This window comes from Macrobrachium rosenbergii, chromosome 14 (genome assembly GCF_040412425.1).
Source record: "Macrobrachium rosenbergii isolate ZJJX-2024 chromosome 14, ASM4041242v1, whole genome shotgun sequence".
Classification (NCBI taxonomy): Eukaryota; Metazoa; Arthropoda; class Malacostraca; order Decapoda; family Palaemonidae; genus Macrobrachium; species Macrobrachium rosenbergii.
Window position 1 is genome coordinate 42,157,271 of NC_089754.1, and position 25,000 is coordinate 42,182,270.

The window sequence follows — 25,000 nt, forward strand, 5'->3', positions numbered from 1 at the left end:
GATAACTCAAAATCATTCTCTAGTTTGGTGGAAAAAAAAAAAAAAAAACTAGTTGCTTTGTTTTTATCAAACGGCTCATTTGTGAATTTTTTTTTTAAATCGCTGATGTTATTTCAACTCGTATTTTTATCAGAATAATTGCGTTCATGCTGATTGATTTTAGGTCGTAACATTGGTTATGACTCATTCAAGAGTTTTCGCTCTGTACCCCTGCTTTTCAGTGGGAAATGCCATGCTCAGTATGTTAACTGATATATTAGTACATATTTTTTGTTTGATATTATGAAAGATAATTATTGCCTGTAAGTTTTTGTTGTTGTTCGGTCGAAAATGTTTTTCAAGATTTGTCACCATAGTTCCTTGTGAAATATGGCGCACATTTCCCGTAGGTTATTTTCTGGCCGCTGCCAAGCCTCCTAAACCACATATACAGAACAGAATATAGAATTTAGGCCAACGGCCAAGCGCTGGGACCTACGAGGACATTCAGCGCTGAACGGAAATTGACAGTAACAAGGTCTGAAAGGTGTAACAGGAGAAAAACCTCGCAGTTGTACTATGAAACAATTGTTAGGAGAGGGTGGAAAGTAAGATGGAAGAGAGAGAATATGAACGGAGGTACAGTAAAAGGAATGAAAGGGGTTGCACCTAGGGGCCGAAAAAACGCTGCTAAGAACCTTAAGTAATGCCTACAGTGCACCGCATTTGGTACACTGACGGCACTACCCCCCCTATACGGGGCTAAATCACATGGAAAACAAAGTATTTTCTTGCTGTAATCTGTGTTTCCTGAATTTAAGGACCCATAGAGACCAGGATTACTCATAAGTGCCATATTTTTCGAATGATAATTCCACTACAGCTTTGAACGTTTGGGAATGTTCATGGCTACCTCATTAGGGTTAGTCGAAATGCTCTGGTTTCCCGTGTTAAAGTTATTTTAGCCACTCTTCAAATTAATTATTAGGTAATTTTGGAATACGCGAACTTACATGTGAAATAATCTATTTTAGCCGCTCTTCAAATTAATTATCAGATGATTTTGGAATACGCGAACTTACATGTGAAATAATCTGTTATAGCCACTCTTCAAATTAATTATCAGATGATTTTGGAATGCGCGAACTTACATGTTGTAAATCTGTTTACCTGCATGTTGGCTACCAGGATTGCGCAAAAAGTTTCTAAAGGGATTTTCGTGAGAATTTTAATTAACCTCGGCCTTGAGCCAACGGCAAAGTGGTCTTAACATTAATCGATTGGTCCTAAAACTCTTTCACCTTATTGTTACTCAGCGACCTTCTTGACCTTTGGGTTTTGCGTTTTAGTTAGGATTTGTATCTGTGTTAATGCACGGTTTCTGATAACTAGTTTTACTTCTGTTTGGACTGTGAATAAAAAACACTGTTTTGTTGACTGTGCACAAGTGTAACAACAGTCCATTTCGAATATAGATGTGATTAGACATTTTGGGGGAAATGTATGCCATGGGCCAAGAATCATCCGTTGGCACTTTTTCTCACATGCCCATCTCGGCGGGCATTGAACTAGGAATATCATACCAGTAATACATTCTGAGAAATACATAACAGCCTTAGGTGTCTGGTGTGAGCAGTAAGGAAATGTTCAGGTACCGTGGAAGCTATTTCAGGTGAAACGCTTGTCAGTATTTTGATGAATTATGAATCTTTCAAGATCAAAGTCGGCAATATATTTTGGTTTTGATCCACATCCAAGAACTGGTCCTGGCCGGAGAAGACTGTGCTGTCGGTTTAGCCTGATTCGTATGACATAGCACGTAAATTAAAGATGGTCCCTGGAACTCATGGATATTTCCATAATCCAAATTCACTTCCTCATTTTGTAGGCAGAAATGAATCGACCTTTTGTATATATGCACTTGATTAAGTACCATGCATTTCATTACTTGTTTATTTTGGTTATTTTTTATAGCTTTTAGATTTTATTTCCTATATGTTATGATGCAGTCAAAATAACACCTGCAGGAAGTTAGCTGGTTCATATTAGAGTAAGCTGGCCTTATGCCCACGTGCCCTCCTTGCTTTAGGTTCAAGACATTATGCAACCCTGGCTAAGCGTTAAAGGTACAAGAGGCTTGGTGTGTACCTTGGGTCTCGACCAACTAACTGAGACGACAAAGGGGATAAAGGTAGTGGGGCAAGTTTCCTTTGTAGTTAATTTATGTCGTAAGCCTCGTTAACTTTCACTACAGAACTCCTGGCAGTCATAGAACAGCTGATTGAGATCTTTGGTTACGTAATAATAGGCTATTAATATGACCCCCAGATACAACTGGGAGGAGATAGAGAATTGCATAACTATTGGACAATTATAAAATATCTTCCCGAACAGGCTTTATCATATTAATAGCAGAACTGTTTCGCTGACTGAGTTAAGTAGTGGCAGGAGGAGGAGGAGGAGGAGGAGGAGGAGGAGGAGGAGGAGGAGGAGGAGGAGGAGGAGGAGGAGGAGGAGGAGGAGGAGGAGGAGGAGGAGGAGGGGGAGGAGGAGGAGGAGGAGGAGGAGGAGGAGGAGGATTCTTCCCTCAAGTGGCATCAACTGCCAAATCTGCACTTAAGTGGCATACATCCTTGTTTAGCACCTGTCTGGGCCCCACGGTAATTCTCTTTCCCTAAAGGGATGAGACCGTTTGAGCATTTCTTTATTCATTTGATATTCTGGTAAACATTATTATTATTATTATTATTATTATTATTATTATTATTATTATTATTATTATTATTATTATTATTATTATTATTATTATTATTATTAGATTACACTTCTTTCTTATATTATCAACTGTTAGGCTATAAACCCCATTAAATCGAGTTCACTTTTCCATGGGTATAACTTGACATACATACATACATACATAAATATATATTATGTGTTGGTAAAAAAATATTATTACAGTAGAAGTATGAATAATTTCCAGTTCTTTCTAACCAGTATGTTAATCAACCTTGTGCAGCTCGATTTTTCCTTGACAAGCTCATGCTCTTTCAAGTGTTTTGAGCATCGCCTCGACTTCAGCATTCCCTAAGTACCTCATCCATTTCTTACACACGTCTTGTGTTTGATTCTGCCGTTGCATTTTTTTTTTTAATTTTGATTTTATTAGTTGTTCATAACCTCTGTGTCTGTTTTTGTTTGTTTTTTTTGCATTTTGTTTTTTTTGTGTTTTTGTTCTTTAGCGGCTGTCATATTTGCGTGTAGTTGTCGTTTTTTCATGTTCTTTTTAGTAATGACGCGTTACATAGCTTTCTGTTTAGGAAACAATATGAAATTGCTATTAGGCTTCGTTCATCTCTTATTGCTAATAATTTATAAAACAGTCATTCTGTGTTTATAGAATTTTCGGGCGGTATGCAGAGTAGCGAGACAGGGATATTCAGTGTTCCGGGGGTGGGGGGGGGGGGGCGGTTGCCCAGATCCCACCGGCCAGGTCAGGGAACGGCGCCCTAAGTTAGGCTAGGAAGGTCAAGTCTGGTTAGGTCAGGAAGGTAAGGTCTGGTTAGGTCAGCAAGGTAAGGTCTGGTTAGGTCAGGACACAGCATTCTAGGAAAGGTTAAGGATCTCTCACGCCTACCCCTATCTCCCTACTCTGCATCCGCTCCGAATTTTCTATTAATACTGCAGTTGGTGACATTGTATGGATATTATCAGTCGGATGCTTTGGGGTAATGTTGTTGCATAACTATTGATGATGTTTCGATGTGAACTGCTCCTATGTTTTGAATCTTTTGTGTTCGAGTCGTCGATCAATAGAGTTTTCCTCTTTCGGGAGATGACTCCATTAAACTCATATTTGATGTTTTAGTTCAGTTTCTTCATTTTTTTTTTCATTCTTTCATCTTTTGTATGAAGCTCTTTGTCATCCCTTCAAAGCGTGTTTGGCTTTTTTTTTGACATCGAGAGAAGAAAACTTTCTGAGTTCAATGCTCATGAAAGATATTGTTTCTTTTGAGTTTCTCACAGTGTTCTTAGAATGTATGAGTATTTTTTTATTTATTTATTTTGAATTTTGGCGTTTATTACTAGCGTTGAAGAGGTTATTCGCCATACTCATATTTGAAAGATTATTTTCTTCTTCGTGGCCTGATAAACCTTCCGGCGTTGTCTGTCCGTCCGCACTTTATTCTGTCCGCCCTCAGATCTTAAAAAGTACTGCGGCTAGAGGGCTGAAAATTAGTATGTTGATCATCCACCCTCCAATCATCAAACATACCAACTTGCAGCCGTCTACCCTCAGTAGTTTTTATTTTATTTAAGGATAAAGTTAGCCATAATCGAGGTTCTGGCAACGATATAGGACAGGCCACCACCGGGCTCATACAGCGTTATACCGAGACCACCGAAAGATAGATCTATTTTCGGTGGCCTTGATTATACGCTGTACAGAAAACTCGATTGTGCTGAAGAAACTTCTGCGCATTTTTCATTTGTTTTCTCGTATCGTCACTGTAAGAAAAGTTTGTCTCGGGGCCTCATGGGAGTATTGTAGTTTTGAAAGTCCACTTTTTTTATTTTGCTGAACCCTAACTTAGTTGCGATGAGGTTTTGGCCCCTTTCCATACTCCTTTTTGTGTGCGATTCACTACAGTTACTTATTATTAGTTCCCTAATTCATAGAGAGAGAGAGAGAGAGAGAGAGAGAGAGAGAGAGAGAGAGAGAGATTTCTGCTGTGTCGCTGTCTTGTTGAATCGAACGAGAATGGCGAACTCGGCTCTCCTCCACCCCCTCCTCTCTCTCTCTCTCTCTCTCTCTCTCTGCCTTTGGAAGTACCGGAGGAGGCTTTGCTTTGAGAAGTGTAACTACATTTGCAGCGTAATTGCATCTTGCCTGGGGCCCCTCAGATGATGATGCCATCCTGCTCCAGCCGAAAGTTTGACTTGACGATGATGATGATGATGATGATGATGGTGATGTTGATGTTGATGTTGCTGTTGCTGATGTTGCTGTCCTTGTTAATTAGCACTGAGCTGAATCAACTTTGAGTTTGGTGATTGGTTTTAAGTGCCTTCACTCCGCCGACGCTAATGGACGCAGGGTTCTTCGAGGAAGGCAATGGTCCTCGCTTGTGCTTTGGTTTTTATCCATTTATTTTTATTGCTTTTTAGTTTTTTGTAAAAGAAAACTGTTGTGCCGGCTTTGTCTGTCCGTCCGCACTTTATTCTGTCCGCACTCAGATCTTAAAAGCTACTGAGGCCAGAGGGCTGCAAATTGGTACGTTGGTCATCCACCATCTAATCATCAAACATACCAAATTGCAGCCCTTTAGCCTCAGTAGTTTTTATGTTATTTAAGGTTAAAGTTAACCATAATCGTGCTTCTGGCAACGATATACCATAGGATAGGCCACCACCGGGCCGTGGTTAAAGTTTCATGGGCCACGGCTCATACAGAATTATACTGAGACCACCGAAAGATAGACCTGTTTTTGGTGGCCTTGATTATACGCTGTAGCGGCTGTACAGAAAACTCGCTTGCGCCGAAGAAACTTCGGCGCAATATTTACTTGTTTAATATAGCATGTACATAAGGTACCCATATTATATAAAAACTGATGATAATAATACTCTCAGGCATTATAGCAATAAACTCCGTCATTGCAAGAGTATTTTATCGTAGTTTTGCAGGGTGCAAAGAAATATAAATTCCACTGTTTATTTTTAGGCAACTTTTATTGCGAAACGTAATATTTTTTCTGATGAACTGAGCTGATAATTTTAACCATATAATTGATGTATTTTATTTTTTAATTTTTTTTAGAGCGTTCTGCAATAAGTGCAATTATTAACATTAAAATAACAACAAAACCTGTATCATAGCGTGAAAACTAATTTTACACGGACCAATGAAAGAAAAATATGGTTGTATTGCCTTCTAAATAGTGTGATAATGATGATTTTTGCTTTGTTTCTGTACTGATTGTATCACATAACTATAGTATGCATTTTTAATACCTTATTTATTTTCATATATAATGTAATTTTTATTTTTATTTCTTCACATTTTGCTCTTTTCATCATTTGAAATTGAAGAGGCAAACAGAAAATGCTTATTACTTCTCACCAATGACGCCAATATTATTACAGAATGCCTCTGTTCCACCATTGGGATTTGATGTTAGGAAACTCTTTGATATTCAGCTTTTTTTTTTTTATTCTTCACTGTCAGTTTGGTATTTGTGACGCCAGATATCTTGCAGCCAGTCAGTTAGGTTGTTAGTCGACTGTTGTGGGCACTACTGGTTTTGTGTTTGTGTGTGTGTGTGTGTTTGTGAGAGAGAGAACTTGACAGACTTAAGATGTCATGATAAATACCTTCATTTATTGAGAAAATTAAGGTCTTGACGTGGTAATTCCACCCTTTTTTTCAATGGGAGTTATTCAGAATATTTCGTAATATGTAATTATGCCTTTACACGCATATTGATGTCGGTGTGTTGGGTAAATTACACGCTTAGTGAGTGAACCATATGCAAAGTACAGACTTAGTCGTCTTCTTCGTTTAACGTGCTTTTTCCCATTTTTCATATGGGATGAATCATATTATGTAAAGTACACACTGAGTGTGAATCATATAAGTATGAATCATATTATGTAAAGTACACACTCAGTGTGAATCATATGTTGTAGTACACACTCAGTGTGAATCATATGTTGTAGAGTACATACTTAGTGAATTGTATCGATCATGTAAAGTACACACTTAGCGTGAATCGTACCATGTACAGTACACACTTAGTGTGAATCATACCTTGTAAATTACTCACTTAGTGTGAATCACATCATGTAAATTACACCTTTAGCGTGAATCAAATAATGTAAAGTACACACTTAGTATGAATCAAATCATGTAGAGTACACACTTAGTGTGAACCATATTCATGTCGAGTACACACTTAGTGTGAATCATATCATGTACAGTACACACTTAGTGTGAATCATATCTTGTAAAGTACACACTTAGTGTGAATCATATCATGTAGAGTACACACTTAGTGTGAATCATATCATGTCGAGTACACACTTAGTGTGAATCATATCATGTAGAGTACACACTTAGTGTGAATCATATCTTGTAAAGTACACACTTAGTGTGAATCATATCATGTACAGTACACACTTAAGGAATCGTACTATATAGATCTACCTGTTTGACTTTGAATACTAAACAGGAGGTTGTTTAATATTTAAATATCATCTGTTATTTATGGCATGAAAATAGATATGTGTGATAAGTTTGTATTCCCATATAGATTACTCACATCACAAGGAGTTCGTGCCTCATCAGGGCCGCGTGACGTTACTGCCAATCTGTATAATTTATTGTACCTTTGTGATGTACTGTAATACCATGCTCTTGCCAGTGTCATGCCTATCAAATAGTCTCATCTTTTTAATGGCCCAGGGAAGTACTGGCTTGTTAGATTCATCGCGTAGCTGGTATACCACGGAACCACAAGTTAGTTATTTTTAAGTGACAAGCAGAGAGGTCGTGGCTTAATGTGGGTAGGTGTTCGTTTGTTATGTTAGGTAACGAGGCGTGAAGGAAAATTGTTTGTTTAAAGGAACTAAGTGGTTATTAGTTTTTTGTGTTGGTCGTGGCTAGTGTTGTTTATGCATCATAATAATAATAATAATAATAATAATAATAATAATAATAATAATAATAATAATAATAATAATAATATTGAAATTTGGGAGTGGCTGTTAACGGGATTATAGGTCGCTCAGAGAGAGAGAGAGAGAGAGAGAGAGAGAGAGAGAGAGAGAGAGAGAGAGAGAGAGAGAGCCAGCACCGGACATAGGAGGCATATTACCTGAACGACCAATAATAATAATAATAATAATAATAATAATAATAATAATAATAATAATAATAATAATAATCAGTTTCCTAAAGGTATCGTTATGATTATGACCTGTGCAATGGTCGTGATCAGTACTGAAAGTCGCTGTGGAATTTGGCCAGTGTAAATGTATTTACTTAATCATACGATTAAGCAAAGGGAATTCTTTGTTAAAATTAACGGTGATGCCTTTATTTATATTTTTATCATTTTTTAAACTTTACTGATTAAGGTCTGATATTTACTTCCTTTTGGTTTTCTTATGTTAAATACGCGAAGATTTCTTTAACCATCATTCCAGAAAGTGATTGAACAAGACTTCGGCATTGAATGTTTTCATGCTGTTATCTAAAAGCGTTCATATGAATTTAAAAGGCTCATAAAAGCAAGATTAATACAGATAAATCCCATTCACCATTCACCCATAGTGGCATCTCATCCGACATAAACAGTTGACCTATATAGGATAAGCATTTCTGTTCATCTGATGTGTTCCTGGCACCGAGAATGCCATCTTACGCGGCCCTGAATGCCATTCCTCTCAAGGTTCATCATGCACTAAGTGCCGTAAATTGGGGATAATTGTCAGAGCAAACAATGAATGAAGGGCGTATTGGTGAGTCGCGCGTCACGCAAGTGGCAGACTTAATGCATGCTTTAGAGGTGACTGTTACGGATTCGGGAAAGTCTAGACGATGAATTGAGGCTTCCATTGAGAGACATTACTATAACTTCCGTTATTTTCACTCATCTCTCGATTAAAGCACTTTATTTAGTCTGAAGAGTAGTAGCATACAATACTCCATTTTCTCTCTCTTGTTAGTTTCAACGCTTTGATTGAAAGACTTAGAATTATAGCTTCCTTTAATTGTTATTTTTCGCTCTTTATCTGTCAGTTAAAGCATTGTATTTAGTCTGAAGAGGAATAGCGTAAAATACTCCATTTTCTCTCTCTTGTTTTTTTTTTCAATACATATTGGCCCCAAGTACTGTCTTCATCAGTTTATTTTGTATTACTGAATGAACGGTGAAGGGTGTTTTAGTTTCTATGTTAAAAATAGCGAATCTTCTTAAGTATATAGTTGGTGTTGTGTCTGAATTGGTGAAATTACCGTCCTTACTGATTTACAGTAAATGGCATCCGAAAGATTACACCCTTTCTTTCCTCTGACAGTGTTTTTTTTTCCTTGTCGTTATTTAGGTCTTAACATTGTCGGATGAAACATCTTTTTATATTTGTTTCTCAGTAGTTTATTACATTACTCATTCTGACTTGAGGACTGTCGGAAAAACTTTAGCATGAGATTTTCTCCCTATGTCATGGTATTATTAACCTTTTTTTTTTGCTTTTATACAATAAAGAATATCACAAAAGAAAAATAAAAAAACTCCTGTGCTCTGTCTCTGTTGTTGCTAGTTGAAACTTAAGAATGTCAGAAGAAAAATGTCTCTCTCTCTCTCTCTCTCTCTCTCTCTCTCTCTCTCTCTCTCTCTCTCTCTCTCTCTCTCTCTCTCTCGAGGTTGTTATATTGAGCATCTCTTGCAGCACTGCCCATCACTCAGAGGAATGGCAAAAGTCACGAGGTATATATTGTCGCTAATGCAATTGCTGCCTCTTGATGGTCAATTCCTCTTTTTGATAGCCTTCATTAGGCACACACATACACACACAGAGAGAGAGAGAGAGAGAGAGAGAGAGAGAGAGAGAGAGAGAGAGAGAGAGAGAGGAGAGAGCAAGGTTTTAGAAGTAATGCGCATATTTTGATACTTAAACGATTTTGTGATCGTTCTTTTACTTACATAACTTAGCAACTCTAGGTTTATATCCTTTGAGAGAGAGAGAGAGAGAGAGAGAGAGAGAGAGAGAGAGAGAGAGAAAAGAACAAGGTTTTAGAGGTAATGCGCAGTTGTTGATATGTAGATGATTTTGTGATCGATTTTTTACTTATGTAACTTAGCAACTCTAGGTTTATATCCTTTGAGAAATGGAGAGAGAGAGAGAGAGAGAGAGAGAGAGAGAGAGAGAGAGAGAGAGAGAGAAGAAGAACAAGAACAAGAACAAGAAGAACAAGGATTTAAAAGTAATGCGCAGACGTTGATAATTTAAAGATTTTATGATCGATTTTTGCTTATGCAAGTTAGCAACTCTAGGTTAAAATCCTTTGAGAAGAAGAAGAAGAAGAAGGTTCTAGAAGTAATGCGCAGATGTTGATATGTAAACGGTTTTGTGATCTTTCTTTTACTTACATAACTTAGCAACTCTAGGTTTATATCCTTTGAGAAATGGTCGAATTTTCTTCTTTTTTATTCGTCTTTTGGTGAGAAGCAAATTGATAATATTTTTATGGAATTGTGTTTATCATTATTTTTTAGTAATGGGTTCATTGCAGTCATTATGCTTGTGTTAATGTGTATATTATTTTACCTCTTGCTTTTTTCCATCTGTTATTCAAGAGTGTTCTTTTTATATGTATCTAATTCCATGTGTATTTTGTTACATTTCTCTATCTTTTTTTCCTTCAATGTAAAAAGTCTCTTGACAAGTTAATTGAATTTTTTATTACCTTTTTTGGACTTCTTCCATTTAAATGTGCGCTTGTTGTGAATAGGCCTAAATGGTGATAATAATGTTTATAATTCTGGTTGTCATATCAACATACGCAGCCAGTTCTTTCAATTATGTAATTCCTACATAGGAAACATGTATGAAGTAGGAATATGGCAACATGAATAGGAGCTGACGTATAAGAACATTTGCCGTTAGGTTTTACTTTACTGTTCTGCTTTCTCTCTCTCTCTCTCTCTCTCTCTCTCTCTCTCTCTCTCTCTCTCTCTGATTTTATCAAGCTCATTATATTTTACTGTACTGTTCTGCTCTCCCTCTCTCTCTCTCTCTCTCTCTCTCTCTCTGATTTTATCAAGCTCATTATATTTTACTCTACTGTTCTGCTCTCTCTCTCTCTCTCTCTCTCTCTCTCTCTCTCTCTCTCTCTCTCTCTCTCTCTCATCTTATCTTTCGAGGCCTGAAATCAGACCATAATATTTTTCCTCTCCGTCAACCACAAGGCCCCGTTCAGCTGTCGTGACGTAACCGACTTCTGGCTTAATAGAACAAACCTGTTCTGTTTTGGCATGAGGCGGATAGCTCCCAAGAGAAACCGCCTTTTCCACCGGCTCCGCGGCTGTTTGGCTGCATTAAGAGAACGCAACCACGGCTATTCTGACGTCATCAGGGGCTATTTGCAGCCTTGGTGGACGCATACTGATGGACTGATTTGGTCTAGCTCCCTGTGGCGTCAGGAAGGACAGGCACTTTGTTCCTTGTGTTTTGTTTGGAGATGCTTCTTATACTTTTGTTTGGGTTGGCAGGGATTTTGTTTGAACCACTCTGTATTTGACGTATTTATTTATATATATTGTTTTTTTTACGATTTGTTAGTGATTAAATTTGGGGTCGTTTTGTTTATTCTTGAGACTTTGTTTCTTTCGATTTTCTTTTTCAGTGTTTTCGTTTAATTTTTTTTTTTTATTTTCGATTACCGGTTTATGTTCTTATTCTTTGGTTGTTGTTTTATAGTTTTTCTTGATTTGAATCCTTTTTATTTTTCTGTGTATTCTTCATATTTGTTTTATCTTTTATACGGTTATTGTTTGATAGATTTTAGTGTTTTTTTTTTTTATTTTTCTGGGTATTCTTCATATTTGTTTTATATTTTTTTCCTTTCTCTTGTATTGTGTCTCAAGATTTACTGACATTCAGTTTGCTTCTCTATTTTTGTTACTATTTTTAACTCAGTTTCTCTCAATATAATCGTGTTATTCTTGGGTCCTTCTCTTCTTCGATTTTTACTATTTTTGTTTTGTGTCTTTTAGTTGGCTTTTTGTTCTCCATTTACACTGCTCGTGTTCTTCAGAAGGATCGTTAAGGGGGATGTTTCAGTGAACATTATATGTCCGTTTTTGGATGGGATTATTTAATTTTAGGGCGAAAACTAATTTTAAAAATCAATATATGTCAATTATCACTGAAAATTATATTTATTCAGTATCATTTCTCCTCCTGTGATAATGTAATATACAGGAAAATGAGATTTAGTGAAAGGACACTCAGCCTAGTGCCATCAAGTGCTACACCGTTTGATTGTGCAATTGGCTCTCCCGATTATAAAATGAGCAGGGCCTATTGGCACTCTTCCTGCATCTTCTTGGCACTGGTACCCACCTCTGCCCAGAGTCGAGTTGGTCATGGATCGCTGTACTAAATATGTGCGTGAAGACACATTAAAAAGATCAGCTAATTACCTTTTAAGTTTTTTACTTGTATTGGAAATTGTTTAAAAAAATTTTCTCTGCTTCATTTTTTTATAAGATTTGGCGTTGAAAGATAGCTCTCTCTCTCTCTCTCTCTCTCTCTCTCTCTCTCTCTCTCTCTCTCTCTCTCTCTCTCTCTCTCTCTCTCTCTCTCTTTTAATATCCGCAACGTTTTGAATTTTTGTTTATTTTTTCCGTTAATGGGAATAGCGAAAACTAAACATTGATAGAGATTTAGCTTTGAAAGACTGTACTCTCTCTCTCTCTCTCTCTCTCTCTCTCTCTCTCTCTCTCTCTCTCTCTCTCTTAATATCCGCAACGTTTTGAATTTTGTTTTATTTTTTCCGTTACTGGGAATAGCGAAAACTAAACACTGATAGAGATTTAGCTTTGAAAGACTGTACTCTCTCCTCTCTCTCTCTCTCTCTCTCTCTCTCTCTCTCTCTCTCTCTCTCTCTCTCTCTCTCTCTCTCTCTCTCTCTCTTTTCATATCCGCAACGTTTTGAAATTTTGTTTTATTTGTTCCGTTAATGGGAATGAAAACTTACCATTGATAGAGATTTAGCTTTGAAAGGCTGTACTCTCTCTCTCTCTCTCTCTCTCTCTCTCTCTCTCTCTCTCTCTCTCTCTCTTGATATATGCAAGTGTTTGAAAATTTGTTTTATCTGTTCCGTTAATGGGAATAGCGAAAACTAACCATTGATACAGATTTAGCCTTGAGAGACAGTACTCTCTCTCCCCCTCTCTCTCTCTCTCTCTCTCTGTTTCAATACCCGCAACGTTTTGAAATTGAGTTTTATTTATTCCGTTAATGGGAATAGCGAAAGCTAACCATTGATACAGATTTAGCTTTGAGAGACAGCTCTCTCTCTCTCTCAGAGGTTTACGACGATGTTGATGTTAATAGCGCCGTAGAGGGTAGGGGGTTATAGCCCGCTTTATGGGAGAAGTTTGCCGAGTTGTAACACATCTTCTTGATGTAGAGCTTTTTCAGAAGTTAATTCCAGTTCTTTTGATGTTTAAGTTTCGGGGAAAGACGTTGTTTATCTCCGTTTTCTATAATGGTGGTGATGTTTATGTTGATGTTAACGTTTTCGATAGGGATATGTATGGTAATGTTAACGATGTTTACTTCAGCGATGATGTTTATGTTAATGTTTTCGACATGGATAATTGTAAATGTTAGCTGTGTTTGCTCCAGTGATGATGTTTATGTCAATGTTTTCGATATGGACATTTATGTTAATGGTAACGATGTTTACTCCAATGATGATGTTTATGCTAATGTTTTCGATAAGGATATTAATGTTCACGTTTACGATAAGGATAGTTAAGTAGTATTACGATCACGATATCTACGTTTGATTACTACGGCAATGATGATAAACGTTTTGGTTAAGTGTATTTATATTAATAATACGATCACAATATATGGGTTTTGATTATTACTATAATGATGATATTGGAATTAACGAGGGTCAGTGGAATGTTAGTATTGATATCGATATAATATGGGGATATTATTTTATTAGTCTTAGTGATGTCATATTATATCTTGCTGTATTTTTCCTAATTAACGTTGCGTCGATACATACATTATTATAATAATTTTTATGACTGAGGCTTTGATGCTTTGATGACAATGACATAATCGGTTTAACTGATGGATGGGCTTCAAGTTTTATCACATTATCAAATTAGGTCCATATCTGAGGTAAAACCAATTAAGCTCTATTTGCCTTTGTGCCGTTATTCTGTGCAAGAATATTTTTGCATGATTTCTTGTTATTTTAGTTTTTTGAAAAGAAAACTGTTGTGCCGGCTTTGTCTGTCCGTCCGCACTTTATTCTGTCCGCCCTCACATCTTAGAATCCTGCAAAATGTTATATTGGTCATCCGCCCTCCAATCATCCAAACATGGCAAACATCAACCAAATTGTTTTATTGGTCATCTGCCCTCCAATCATCAAACATGGCAAACTGGAGCCCAGTAGCCTCAATGCTACAAATTTTTATTTCAAACATACCAAATTTAAGTGTTTATTTTATTTAAGGTTAAAGTTAGCCATAATCGTGCTTCTTGCAATGATATAGTATATGCCACCACCGGGCCGTGGTTAAAGTTTCATGGGGCTGTGGCTCATACAGCATTATACCGACACCACTGAAAGATAGATCTGTTTTCGGTGGCCTTGATTATACGCTTTACAGAAAACTCGATTGCGCTAAAGAAACTTTGGCCTATTTTTTACTTGTTTATTCATATCAGTTCGTGACAATATTATTCATTTTAATATTTTATCTTCTTTGGTTGTAGTAGCAGTAGTAGTTTCAATTACTGATCACTGATGATTGCGGCTGCTAATACTTTATGTAAATAACTTCACTGTTTTAGTTAAATGATTATAATTATTTTTGTAATTTTTTGTTTGAATTATTATGATTATTTTTGTAATTTTCTTTTAAATGATTATATTTTTATAATTTCTTATTTTAATCCGGTTTGGATTTGAATTTTTATCCAGTTTTATTGCTGTGTATTTGGTGTTCAATCCATCTTGATTGTAATGCATTCGATGTTTCTCAGTTCGGTTCATAATAGTGGCAAGCATTGCGGTGTTGCTTGCGTTGCTTTGCCGACAAGATGCCCGATAACGGCGGGGGATGTCTGGGCAGACGTCTGTGGGCGTCTGGGCGGAATGGCAGCGCATCGATGATGGGGGATTGCGGGGCATAACGCCCCTCTCATTCGGGCGTCTGTTTCGCAGACGCCTCCCAGTTTTTCCTTGTCTTTTTTTCGTTGTGGGGACGATGGCCAATTTTGGCCCGAGATGTTTTCGCCAGCAACTGCTGGGGAGTTATTTTGCCTGGAAGGGAAATGTTTTTACTTTTCTCATATGGATGTTTTCGTGAAATGTATTTTTTTTTCGGGATAGAGCAGAATAGAATATATCTAAGAGTCAGGCTTTTTCTTTTCATGGCATACCGGGCTTCCAAATATGTTCATACAAAGTAATAACGACTTCCTAAAGATTAGTAATAATAATAATAATAAAAATAATAATAATAATAATAATAATAATAATAATAATAATAATAATAATAATAATAATAATAATAATAATAATAATAATAACAATAATAATAATAATAATAATTCTACAAAATTTTTTACGGTATTGAACCCAACTATGCTATTCTCAGAGAGAGAGAGAGAGAGAGAGAGAGAGAGAGAGAGAGAGAGAGAGAGAGAGAGAGAGTCGTTGCCGCGTGATTAATGTTCGTGTCAATGTGATGAAAATATTGTTGTTAATTGAGAAATAAATAAATGGCCTTATGGATAGATAGTCAGCGAATCAGTTGTTTGTGTCAATGTGATATCATAATTAATAAATAATTAGAAGTATTAGCTCCAGGTAATTCACCGTAACGAAGAAAACTTGCTTTATTTTCACGCCATTCATGTGGTTAGTGCCATCAGTGCACCTCATGTGGTGCACTGTAGGCAATTTAAGGATCTTTTCAGCGTGCCTTCGGCTCCCTAGCTGCAACCCCTTTCGTTAATTTTATTCTACCTCCTTCATATTCTCTTTTTTTCCATCTTACTTTCCACCCTCTCCTAACAATTGATTCATAGTGCAACTGCGAGGGTTTCCTCCTGTTACACCTTTCAGACCTTTTACTCTCAATATCCATTTCAGCGCTGAATGACCTCATAGGTCCCAGTGCTTGGCCTATGGCCTATATTCTATGTTCATTTCAATTCCGAATAGCCACCTCCCATAATCTTATTTGATCCTTGGTTTTATTCTCTCTTTGTTGGCTTAATCCTTTCTCCCCATCCCTCAGTGTTGGTTTCTTTGTTAACTGGCAATCGACTTTTGCTTTGTTAATGGACAGTAATTGTCTCTTTTTTTTTTTTGGCGTTTCGGAATTCTCATCGTTTTGTTTCCGCCTCCTGTTGTGATATGTTTTGATCACATTCTTTATAGAGTAGTGCTTTGTCGTGATAAACATATTATATATGGGTGCAGCTTCATGTTTGATATTTCACTATATATTCATATATATATATATATATATATATATATATATATATATATATATATATATATATATATATATATATAAAATACACACACATATATATACATACATACATATACAGTATATGTATATGTATATATATATATATATATATATATATATATATATATATATATATATATATATATATATATATATATATATATATATATATATTTGAGTTCGAATCCTGCCAGGGGCGTCAGTTTCTTCGTTTGTTTCTTCTTGCGGTTCTTAGGATTTGTAGTGACAGAAACATCAAGAAATTGATAAGTCAAGAGGTCATACATATATCTGTTGAAAAGTGACCGGTAGAATATATATATATATATTATATATATATATCTAGTATGGCACGAGATTCCACCACCCCACCGACCTATCTGAGGGAGGCAGCATTCTCCGCCTCATAATTCTGGGCAAAATAAAGCTCTCCCCTAAACCTGCCACATGCCCCGACGAAAGGAAATAACTTGCGGGTGACGAGGCACGTGGATGTTTTATTTTGATTGTCTGTTCGTCTTGATGACTGGAGGCAAGTGTATTTATAGTCGTCGCTCCCGAGTGTCACGCGGCCCTGAAACGACTCTTCAAGCAAAGTCACGTTCCTCTTCTCGGGTTTTCTGCTCGAGAGTTTTAGGGGCCAGGGCGACCTCCATTCGTCGTTTTGATGCATTGGGTTCATTCGAGGGTTGCTGATGATGCGACTTCTTCATTTTGACGTTTTTATGGTCCCGGGTGGGTGTGCGAGCGAAAATAAAATGACTGCACGTAGATTTCTCTGAAGAGTGCGTTCATATTTTGCTGATGACGTTTTTACGTTCCTTTTTTGGGGATGGTGTGCTAGTGAAGATGAAGTGACTCTACTTAGATTTATCCGGAAAATGTGGTCATATTTTTATTTTATTTATTAAAAAATTTTAATTGTTGTCAGTGTTTATCTTATAAAATTTTTACGCATGAGATAAAACCCTTGTAATTTGAACAAAAGTGTTTTCTTATTATTCATGGAGAATATGGAATTTTTCTTAGCGTTTATCTTTACCAAACTTTCGTAGTTGAAATGAAACCCCTGTAATTTGAAATAAAGTGTATTTACTTGTTAATATGTCTCTTTCTACAAAACATATTTAGAAGTGAAAAAAAAAAAAATAGAATCTTCTGCAAATGAATAGATTCTTCCAAAGAACCATCTATCATTTGGCAGCAGTCAAGAAGAAGCACCAGACAACAAATAGAAACATGGCGTAGCTTTATTGCAAAATACGACTTCTTTGGTTTCCCCTCCTTATATTTTGTTAGCAAGCGGCCAAGTACAAAACCCTGCGGCGAAGAAAGCATGCATTTGAATGCAAATAGTTGCATTATTCTTTCATGTATTAGGAGTTGCGCTCCTTGGGCCCGTAAAAGCAACATTACGATGCATGCAAGGATATTACATCTGAATATGGAGCCAATTTCATTGCCTGCTGAAGTAAAGGATGGCATCGCATTTCACCGTAAGCAGTTGGGTTTTGGGAAAGGTCTGCGCGGCTCCCTCGGCGAAAGTGAGGGCGGAAGAATAATTATAAAGACGCAGTTTTTCCTTTCTGTTGATGAGCATTCTGGGTAGGTGTATGAAACGGTTAAGTGTGGAATTTACTACACAGGGGTGTGTATCCAATTCACTCTACCTCGGATATTATATCGAAAGGGAATTATAATTGATAAGTGATCTCAGACTTATAGTTACCGTCGGTGGATCGAGCCCATCGGGTGTGACTATCATTCATCAATTAAAATTCTCCTTCGGTATAATATCCGAGGTAGAGCGAATTGGATATAAAATGAAATCTGTAGCTTAATGTTTGTGTATATAAAATGTCACGGTGATGTGATATGTATGTATGTTTATATATATATATATATATATATATATATATATATATATATATATATATATATATATATATATATATATACACACACATATATATAAAGACAAAGGCCACGAAGGAAATAGAAACAATTGAGTGCTGCAAGGCCTTTAGACTTATAGTCCTTTACTTAGCTAAGTCAAGTGCTGTAAGTCGAAAGGCCTTGCAGCACTCCATTGTTTCTCTTTCCTTCGTGGATTTTGTCTTATTTATATATTCATCACGCTCCCATATTTTCGTGATTCATTTATATATATATATATATATATATATAGTATATATATATATATATATATATATATATATATATATATATATATATATATATATATATATATATATATATATATATATATGATTGATTCACCGTATACGGTCATTATAGGTTTTCGTATTCATTTTGTCATAAAAGGGAGGTATTTGAAGTTGAAGCACGAGAAAAGTCGTCATAAGTGAAAGAACCAGAATAGAACTCGTGCCAGATGGACCCAGGTGGTAAAAAAACGGTAAAAAAAAACCCGTTGCTTTCCTGAGAAATTTCGACTGTTATTTTCTCTTGGAAGAAAAGCGCTGAATATGTAAATGCCAAGGCATTCTTGTTTGACCTTTGACCCTAGTTTCGGGTTCCTAAATGTTGTGATAATAGTCTCTATATTTTCTGTGGTTTTGTTCAAATCTCGAAGTCAGTCAGACTCTCTCTCTCTCTCTCTCTCTCTCTCTCTCTGATAACAGTTTTGATATTTTTTGCGATATATTTTTTGTTCAAATCTCTCTCTCTCTCTCTCTCTCTCTCTCTCTCTCTCTCTCTCTCTCTCTCTCTCTCTCTCTCTCAGATAACAGTCTTGATATTTTTCTGTGTTTTTGTTCAAATCTCTCTCTCTCTCTCTCTCTCTCTCTCTCTCTCTCTCTCTCTCTCTCTCTCTCTCTCTCTCTCTCTCTCTCTCTCTCTCTCTCAGATAACAGTCTTGATATTTTTCTGTGTTTCTGTTCAAATCTCTCTCTCTCTCTCTCTCTCTCTCTCTCTCTCTCTCTCTCTCTCTCTCTCTCTCTCTCTCTCTCTCTCTGTCTTGATATTTTTATGATATTTTCGAAGAAGGAAGCTATTTTGGATCTCTCTCTCTCTCGCCTTACATTATGATATTTTCGAAGAAGGAAGCTATTTTGGACCTCTCTCTCTCTCTCTCTCTCTCTCTCTCTCTCTCTCTCTCTCTCTCTCTCTCTCTCTCTCTCTCTCTCTCTCTCCATGCATTATGATATTTTCGAAGAAGGAAGCTATTTTGGAATTCGGCCTTGATCAAAGGCAGAACTGTGGCCCCATCATTTCGATCATTGCTCGCACTTTATGGTGTCTTCGCCGGATGTGACGTGGTGGTTATTACATTACGGGTTGGATTTTGTCCTTTAAGATTTTACAAGGAATTCTGGAATTTCCAGAATTACTTATAGGACTTGAACTGCTTGTTTGCCAGGCTACCCATTCTGAATTTATCTAAATGTTTACCAAAGTTATCAAGGAGACCTGTTGGAGGTGACATGTATCTCCTCGACAAACATTTATGTCTTATCATCTAGATTCATTGCTTACTTTTGATTAGGTAGGTAGGAAGATGTTTATTTAATCCGGTGACTACAGAGATATACACAAGGGACACCCATAGATTCACTGAACCTATAATTGCGTTAACAGCCATATACAGGGTGTATGTGTAAATTACGTGTGTGTGTATACACACACACACACACACACACACACACATATATATATATATATATATATATATATATATATATATATATATATATATATATATATATATATATATATATATGCATTAAGCTACAAACGTCCTTTAATATTCCATTCGCTCTACCTCGGAAATGATATATTTTCATATATGTTATCAGAGGGGAATTTTTTTAGATGATAATAAGTTCGTCGTCTCGCTCCGAACTTATTATTAACTAAAAAATTCCCCTTCGGGTAACATATATATGAAAATATATAATTTCCGAGATAGAGCGAACTGGATATTAAAGGACGTTTGTAGCTTAATGCTTGTACATGAATCACGGTGATGTGATAAAATTCACCCATATAAATATATTATATATATACACATACATACATACAAACATGTATGTGTGTATGAAATTGCGTACGTATGTTGTGTTGTGTACAGAGAGAGAGAGAGAGAGAGAGAGAGAGGAGTGGTGTGACCTCTCAAGAATGTGCTGTCCTTTATTGGCTCTTTGTCGCAATTGTGGATAAGAACTTTTGGCAGTCCTTTTATGCGATGACATTTTTGTCCTCATTTGTTTGCAAGTTAATAACCACATTTTATGGAAATATATTCTAATTAAGGATACTTAGCATTAATTCCATATCACATTTGAACACTGATAATGTGCGTGGGTGCATTTTAATTCTACTTGGCTCACTTTTAGTCTTCGGAAATTAGGTGTGAGATGCCAAGTGCACGATCTGCTTTCCTTCACAATACCAGACAATTGCCGATTGTTTACAGTGAGCAGAACTCACCGAACTCGGACTGTTGTTTTCAGTCTTCGCTTCGCGACATAACTGCCGGTCATTGAAGTAAGTTAGTAGATTAGGCAGACGATGTGAAGCAGCTGCCTGCTTTAACAGAGGTCTTGAGCAGAATAGAAAGTCTGTGTGACAAGAGGCTTTGCTTTTGACATCTTTTAGCTTTTATCAGCCTTGTCATAAAAGTGCCTTATATTCCTTATATTAATAATTTCTAATAATTTGATTGATTATATGATGGACAGCGGCTCAAATGTAGGAACATTCATTTCCCCCTTTTAGTTTTCTGTAAAAGAAAACTATTGTGCCGGCCTTGTCTGTCCGTCCGGACTTTATTCTGTCCGCCCTCAGATATTAAAAACTACTCGGGCTAGAAGGCTGAAAATTGGTATGATGATCATCCACCCTCCAATCATCAAACATATCGAATTGCAGCCCTCTAGCCTCATTAGTTTTTATTTTATTTAAGGTTAAAGTTAGCCATAATCGTGCGTCTGGCAACGGGCTCATGGTTAAAGTTTCGTGGGCCGCTGCTCATACAGCATTATACCGACACCACCGAAAGATAGATCTATTTTCGGTGGCCTTGATTACACACTGTACAGAAAACTCGATTGCGCTGAAGAAATTTCGGCACATTTTTTACTTGTTTTTTTCCTGTATTTCTTGAATGGGTAACATTTTTCGAACCTCCTACTCTATTGGACTAATACTGTTTACCCTTTTTTTTGTATATTTTTATAAACAAGCTACTGACTGCTAGTTTTATCACATTATAAACAAAGATAAACGAAAACATGAGAGAACTTTGCCATTGTGAATGAGCTCTTTCATGATATCTTTGTTGCATACGATTTGTTCCAAATCTTCATTAAGCAGGACGACTTGCTCATCATCATCATTAGGCGATGAAGATATTCCCTAATTACGGTCTGTCTGATTACAGGACGATTTATGTTTACGTTTACGTCCGGGAATCTTGATGAATTTCAATACTAATCTCTTTTTGTCGTTAGCGGATATGATGACAAACGGTCTTTGTATCCGCTTTGGTCTGATGATCTCACCGAACACGTTTTATACGTGTAGTAATTTTTTTCTTTATGGATATTTACGTTATTTAAACAGAGTTCTCTTCTTCACAGGAAACAATTTGTTTATGTCTATTGGCTTTTAATAGTTTTCCTAAGTCCGTTTATCTTTGGGCTTGTTAGTTTTTGCCTTCGTATACACAACCAGTGTTGTAATAGCATTATCTTCTTTAATTATTTTAATTATCTTTGCGCCTAGATAGTTTTCCCTTATTATCTTTGTTCATGAATAGTTTCCCCGTATCTTTCTTCCTGGACAGTTCTCTCCTGTTTGCTTTGTTCCTGGATAGTGTTCCTGGACAGTTTTCCCCTTTTATATTTGTTCCTGGATAGTTTCTTCCCTTATCTTTGTTCCTGGACAGTTTTCCATTATTATCCTTGTTCCTGGATGGACAGTTTTCCTTTGATATCTTTGTTCCTGGACACTTTTCCCTTATTAGCTTTGTTTCTGGACAGTTTTCCCCTATTACCTTTGTTCATAGACAGTTTTCCCTTATCTTTGTTCCTGGACAGTTTCTTCCTTTATCTTTGTTCCTGAACAATTTTCCCTTATCCTTGTTCCTGGATAGTCTTCCTTTATGATCTTTGTTCCCTGACAGTTTCCCTTATTATTGATGTTCTTGGACAGTTTTCCCTTATTAGCTTTGTTCCTTACTTTTTCCCTTTATTATCTTTGTTCATGGACAGTTTTCCCTTATCTTTGTTCCTGGGCAGTTTCTTCCTTTATCTTTGTTCCTGGGCAGTTTCTTCCTTTATCTTTGTTCCTGAACAGTTTTCCCTTATCCTTGTTCCTGGATAGTTTCCTTTATTATCTTTGTTCCTGGTCAGTTTCCCTTGTTGATGTTCCTGGACAGTTTTCCCTCATTAGCTTTGTTCCAGACAGTTTTCCCCAATTATCTTTGTTCATGGACAGCTTTCCCTTATCTTTGTTCCTGGACAGTTTTCCCTTATTATCTTTGTTCCTGGAGAGTTTTCCCTAATTATCTCTGTTCCTGTTAGCTTTTCATTACCATCTTATTTTAACCGTTTTCCCTTATTAATATTAATTATCGTTTCACCTTGTGTGTCGTATAAATAAGTAATAAAGGAAAACAGTTTTCCTGGCAGTCGTCGGGTCGCTGGGGAGATGGTAATTGCGCGGATGACGTCGTGAGCAACTCCTGTGAAAGAGCGCCCTTGAAGGGCGTCCTATTTATTGAGCTTTTTATAAGGTCGACCTCGACATCAGGGATTTGCTCCTCATCTCTCTCTCTATATTTGTTTTCGCCTGCAATGGATGCCGGGTGGGGATTTGTTTTATTGTGTGTGTGTGTGTGTGTGTGTTTATGTTAATGTGTAATTGTGTTTTAGCCGTTTGTTTCGTGAAATAAATTTTAAGGACATGAGTTTTTTTGTCGTTCGGGTGCTTATTTTATTGTTTTGTACGTGCATATGTCTGCAGCAACTCCTTGCTTATTTTTATTGTTTTGTACTTGCTTTTATTGCAGAGCTTTTTTTTATTGTTTTGTACTTGACATTATGTACTGCTCCTCATCTCTTATTTTTATTGTTTTTTGTGCAATGGATGCCGTTGGGGATTTGTTTTGCAGTGTGTGTCTTATTTTTATTGTTTTGTACTTGCTTATGTACTGCAGCCGTTTGTTATTTTATTGTTTTAACTTGATTTTTTACTGCAGTTCCTATGCTTATTTTTATTGTTTTGTACTTGCATATGTACTGCAGTACCCTTAAGCTTATTTTTATTGTTTTGTACTTGCTTATGTACTGCAGTACCCTTAAGCTTATTTTTATTGTTTTGTACGTGAGTATGTACTGCAGTGCACCTAAGCTTAGTTTTCTTGCTTTGTCGCTCCTGTGTACTATAGTACACTAAAGCTTATTTTTTTGTTTTGTTTTGTACGCTCCTGTGTACTGCAGTACCTTAAGCTTATTTTGTTTTGTTTTGTACGCGCTTATGTACTGAATTGCATTAAAGCTTGTTTGCTTTTAAATGCCTGCGTGAGCTCGCAATGACACACTTGCTGGTATACGTCATGTATACAGTTAAGTCTTTGTTGAGAGAAGAGGATGTAAAATAGCCTTTGCATATAAGGGGAGGCAAAATCCGGTATTAAGAGGTTCCTTATTATTATTATTATTATTATTATTATTATTATTATTATTATTATTATTATTATTATTATTATTATTATCACTACTGTTTCTTATACTGAAAGGTTTTCCTATAACGCCATCCACAAGCCCAGAACATTGCACGAAATCAGGTTGTGGAATATATATATATATATATATATATATATATATATATATATATATATATATATATATATATATATATATATATATATATATATATATATATATATGTATATATATATATATATATATATATATATATATATATATGAATTATATAGATACATACATACATTTTATCTTAATGATGAATTATATTGCCAAGACCAGGAAGAACATTCTTTATTATACGAGCTTTCGAGGTATAAAACCTCATCATCAGGCTGAAAAAACCGACAAGGATGAGAATCAATAAAATTACAATAAAATGAATTGTCATAATAAATCTTCAGCAAAAATACTAACCAAATATATAAAATGAACAAGTAAATACAAACTAAAAGGGTGAGACGTAAAATAACGAAAAATTAAAAGCGAACACAAACATGAAAATATGAAAATAAAAATAAGGTGAAATGTAAACAAACTACCACTCACAAAGTAAAATATTTAACGACCTAATTGAGTACCTACTATGAAATTACACGATAGCTAGTTGAATACCAGACGAGTTGTTGTTCAATTCCGGCTTCATCTTTTTAATAGTCAGCGACTCTGAAATCAAAAGGTCCAGTCTATTTGAACAAAAAGACAGTACCCGAAAATCCAGGTCAGTGAAAGGATGGTCCTGTGCTAAACTGTGTTCTCTAATGGCAGAAAAGGGTGGTTTGGAAAGGGGAAACCTAGTTCTAATAGAAAGGCCTCTGTGTTCCAAAATTCTGTGTCTGAGCCAGCGGGAACTGGATCCCACGTATCGCAGACCACACTGCGAACAAGTGAACAAGTAAACGACACAGGAATTAAGGTCCACAGGCAGAGTAGGCTTCTCTCTCAAAAGTGATCTTATTGTAAAAGGATTACAGAAAACAAACC

The 25,000-nt window shown here is 36.2% G+C and overlaps 1 protein-coding gene across 22 annotated transcripts in view; it reads left to right on the forward strand.

Moving 5' to 3' along the window:
• The window catches only part of Ehbp1 (Eps15 homology domain containing protein-binding protein 1), a 745,592-nt gene that overhangs the window by 256,562 nt on the left and 464,030 nt on the right, over positions 1-25,000 (forward strand). The window lies entirely within an intron of this gene.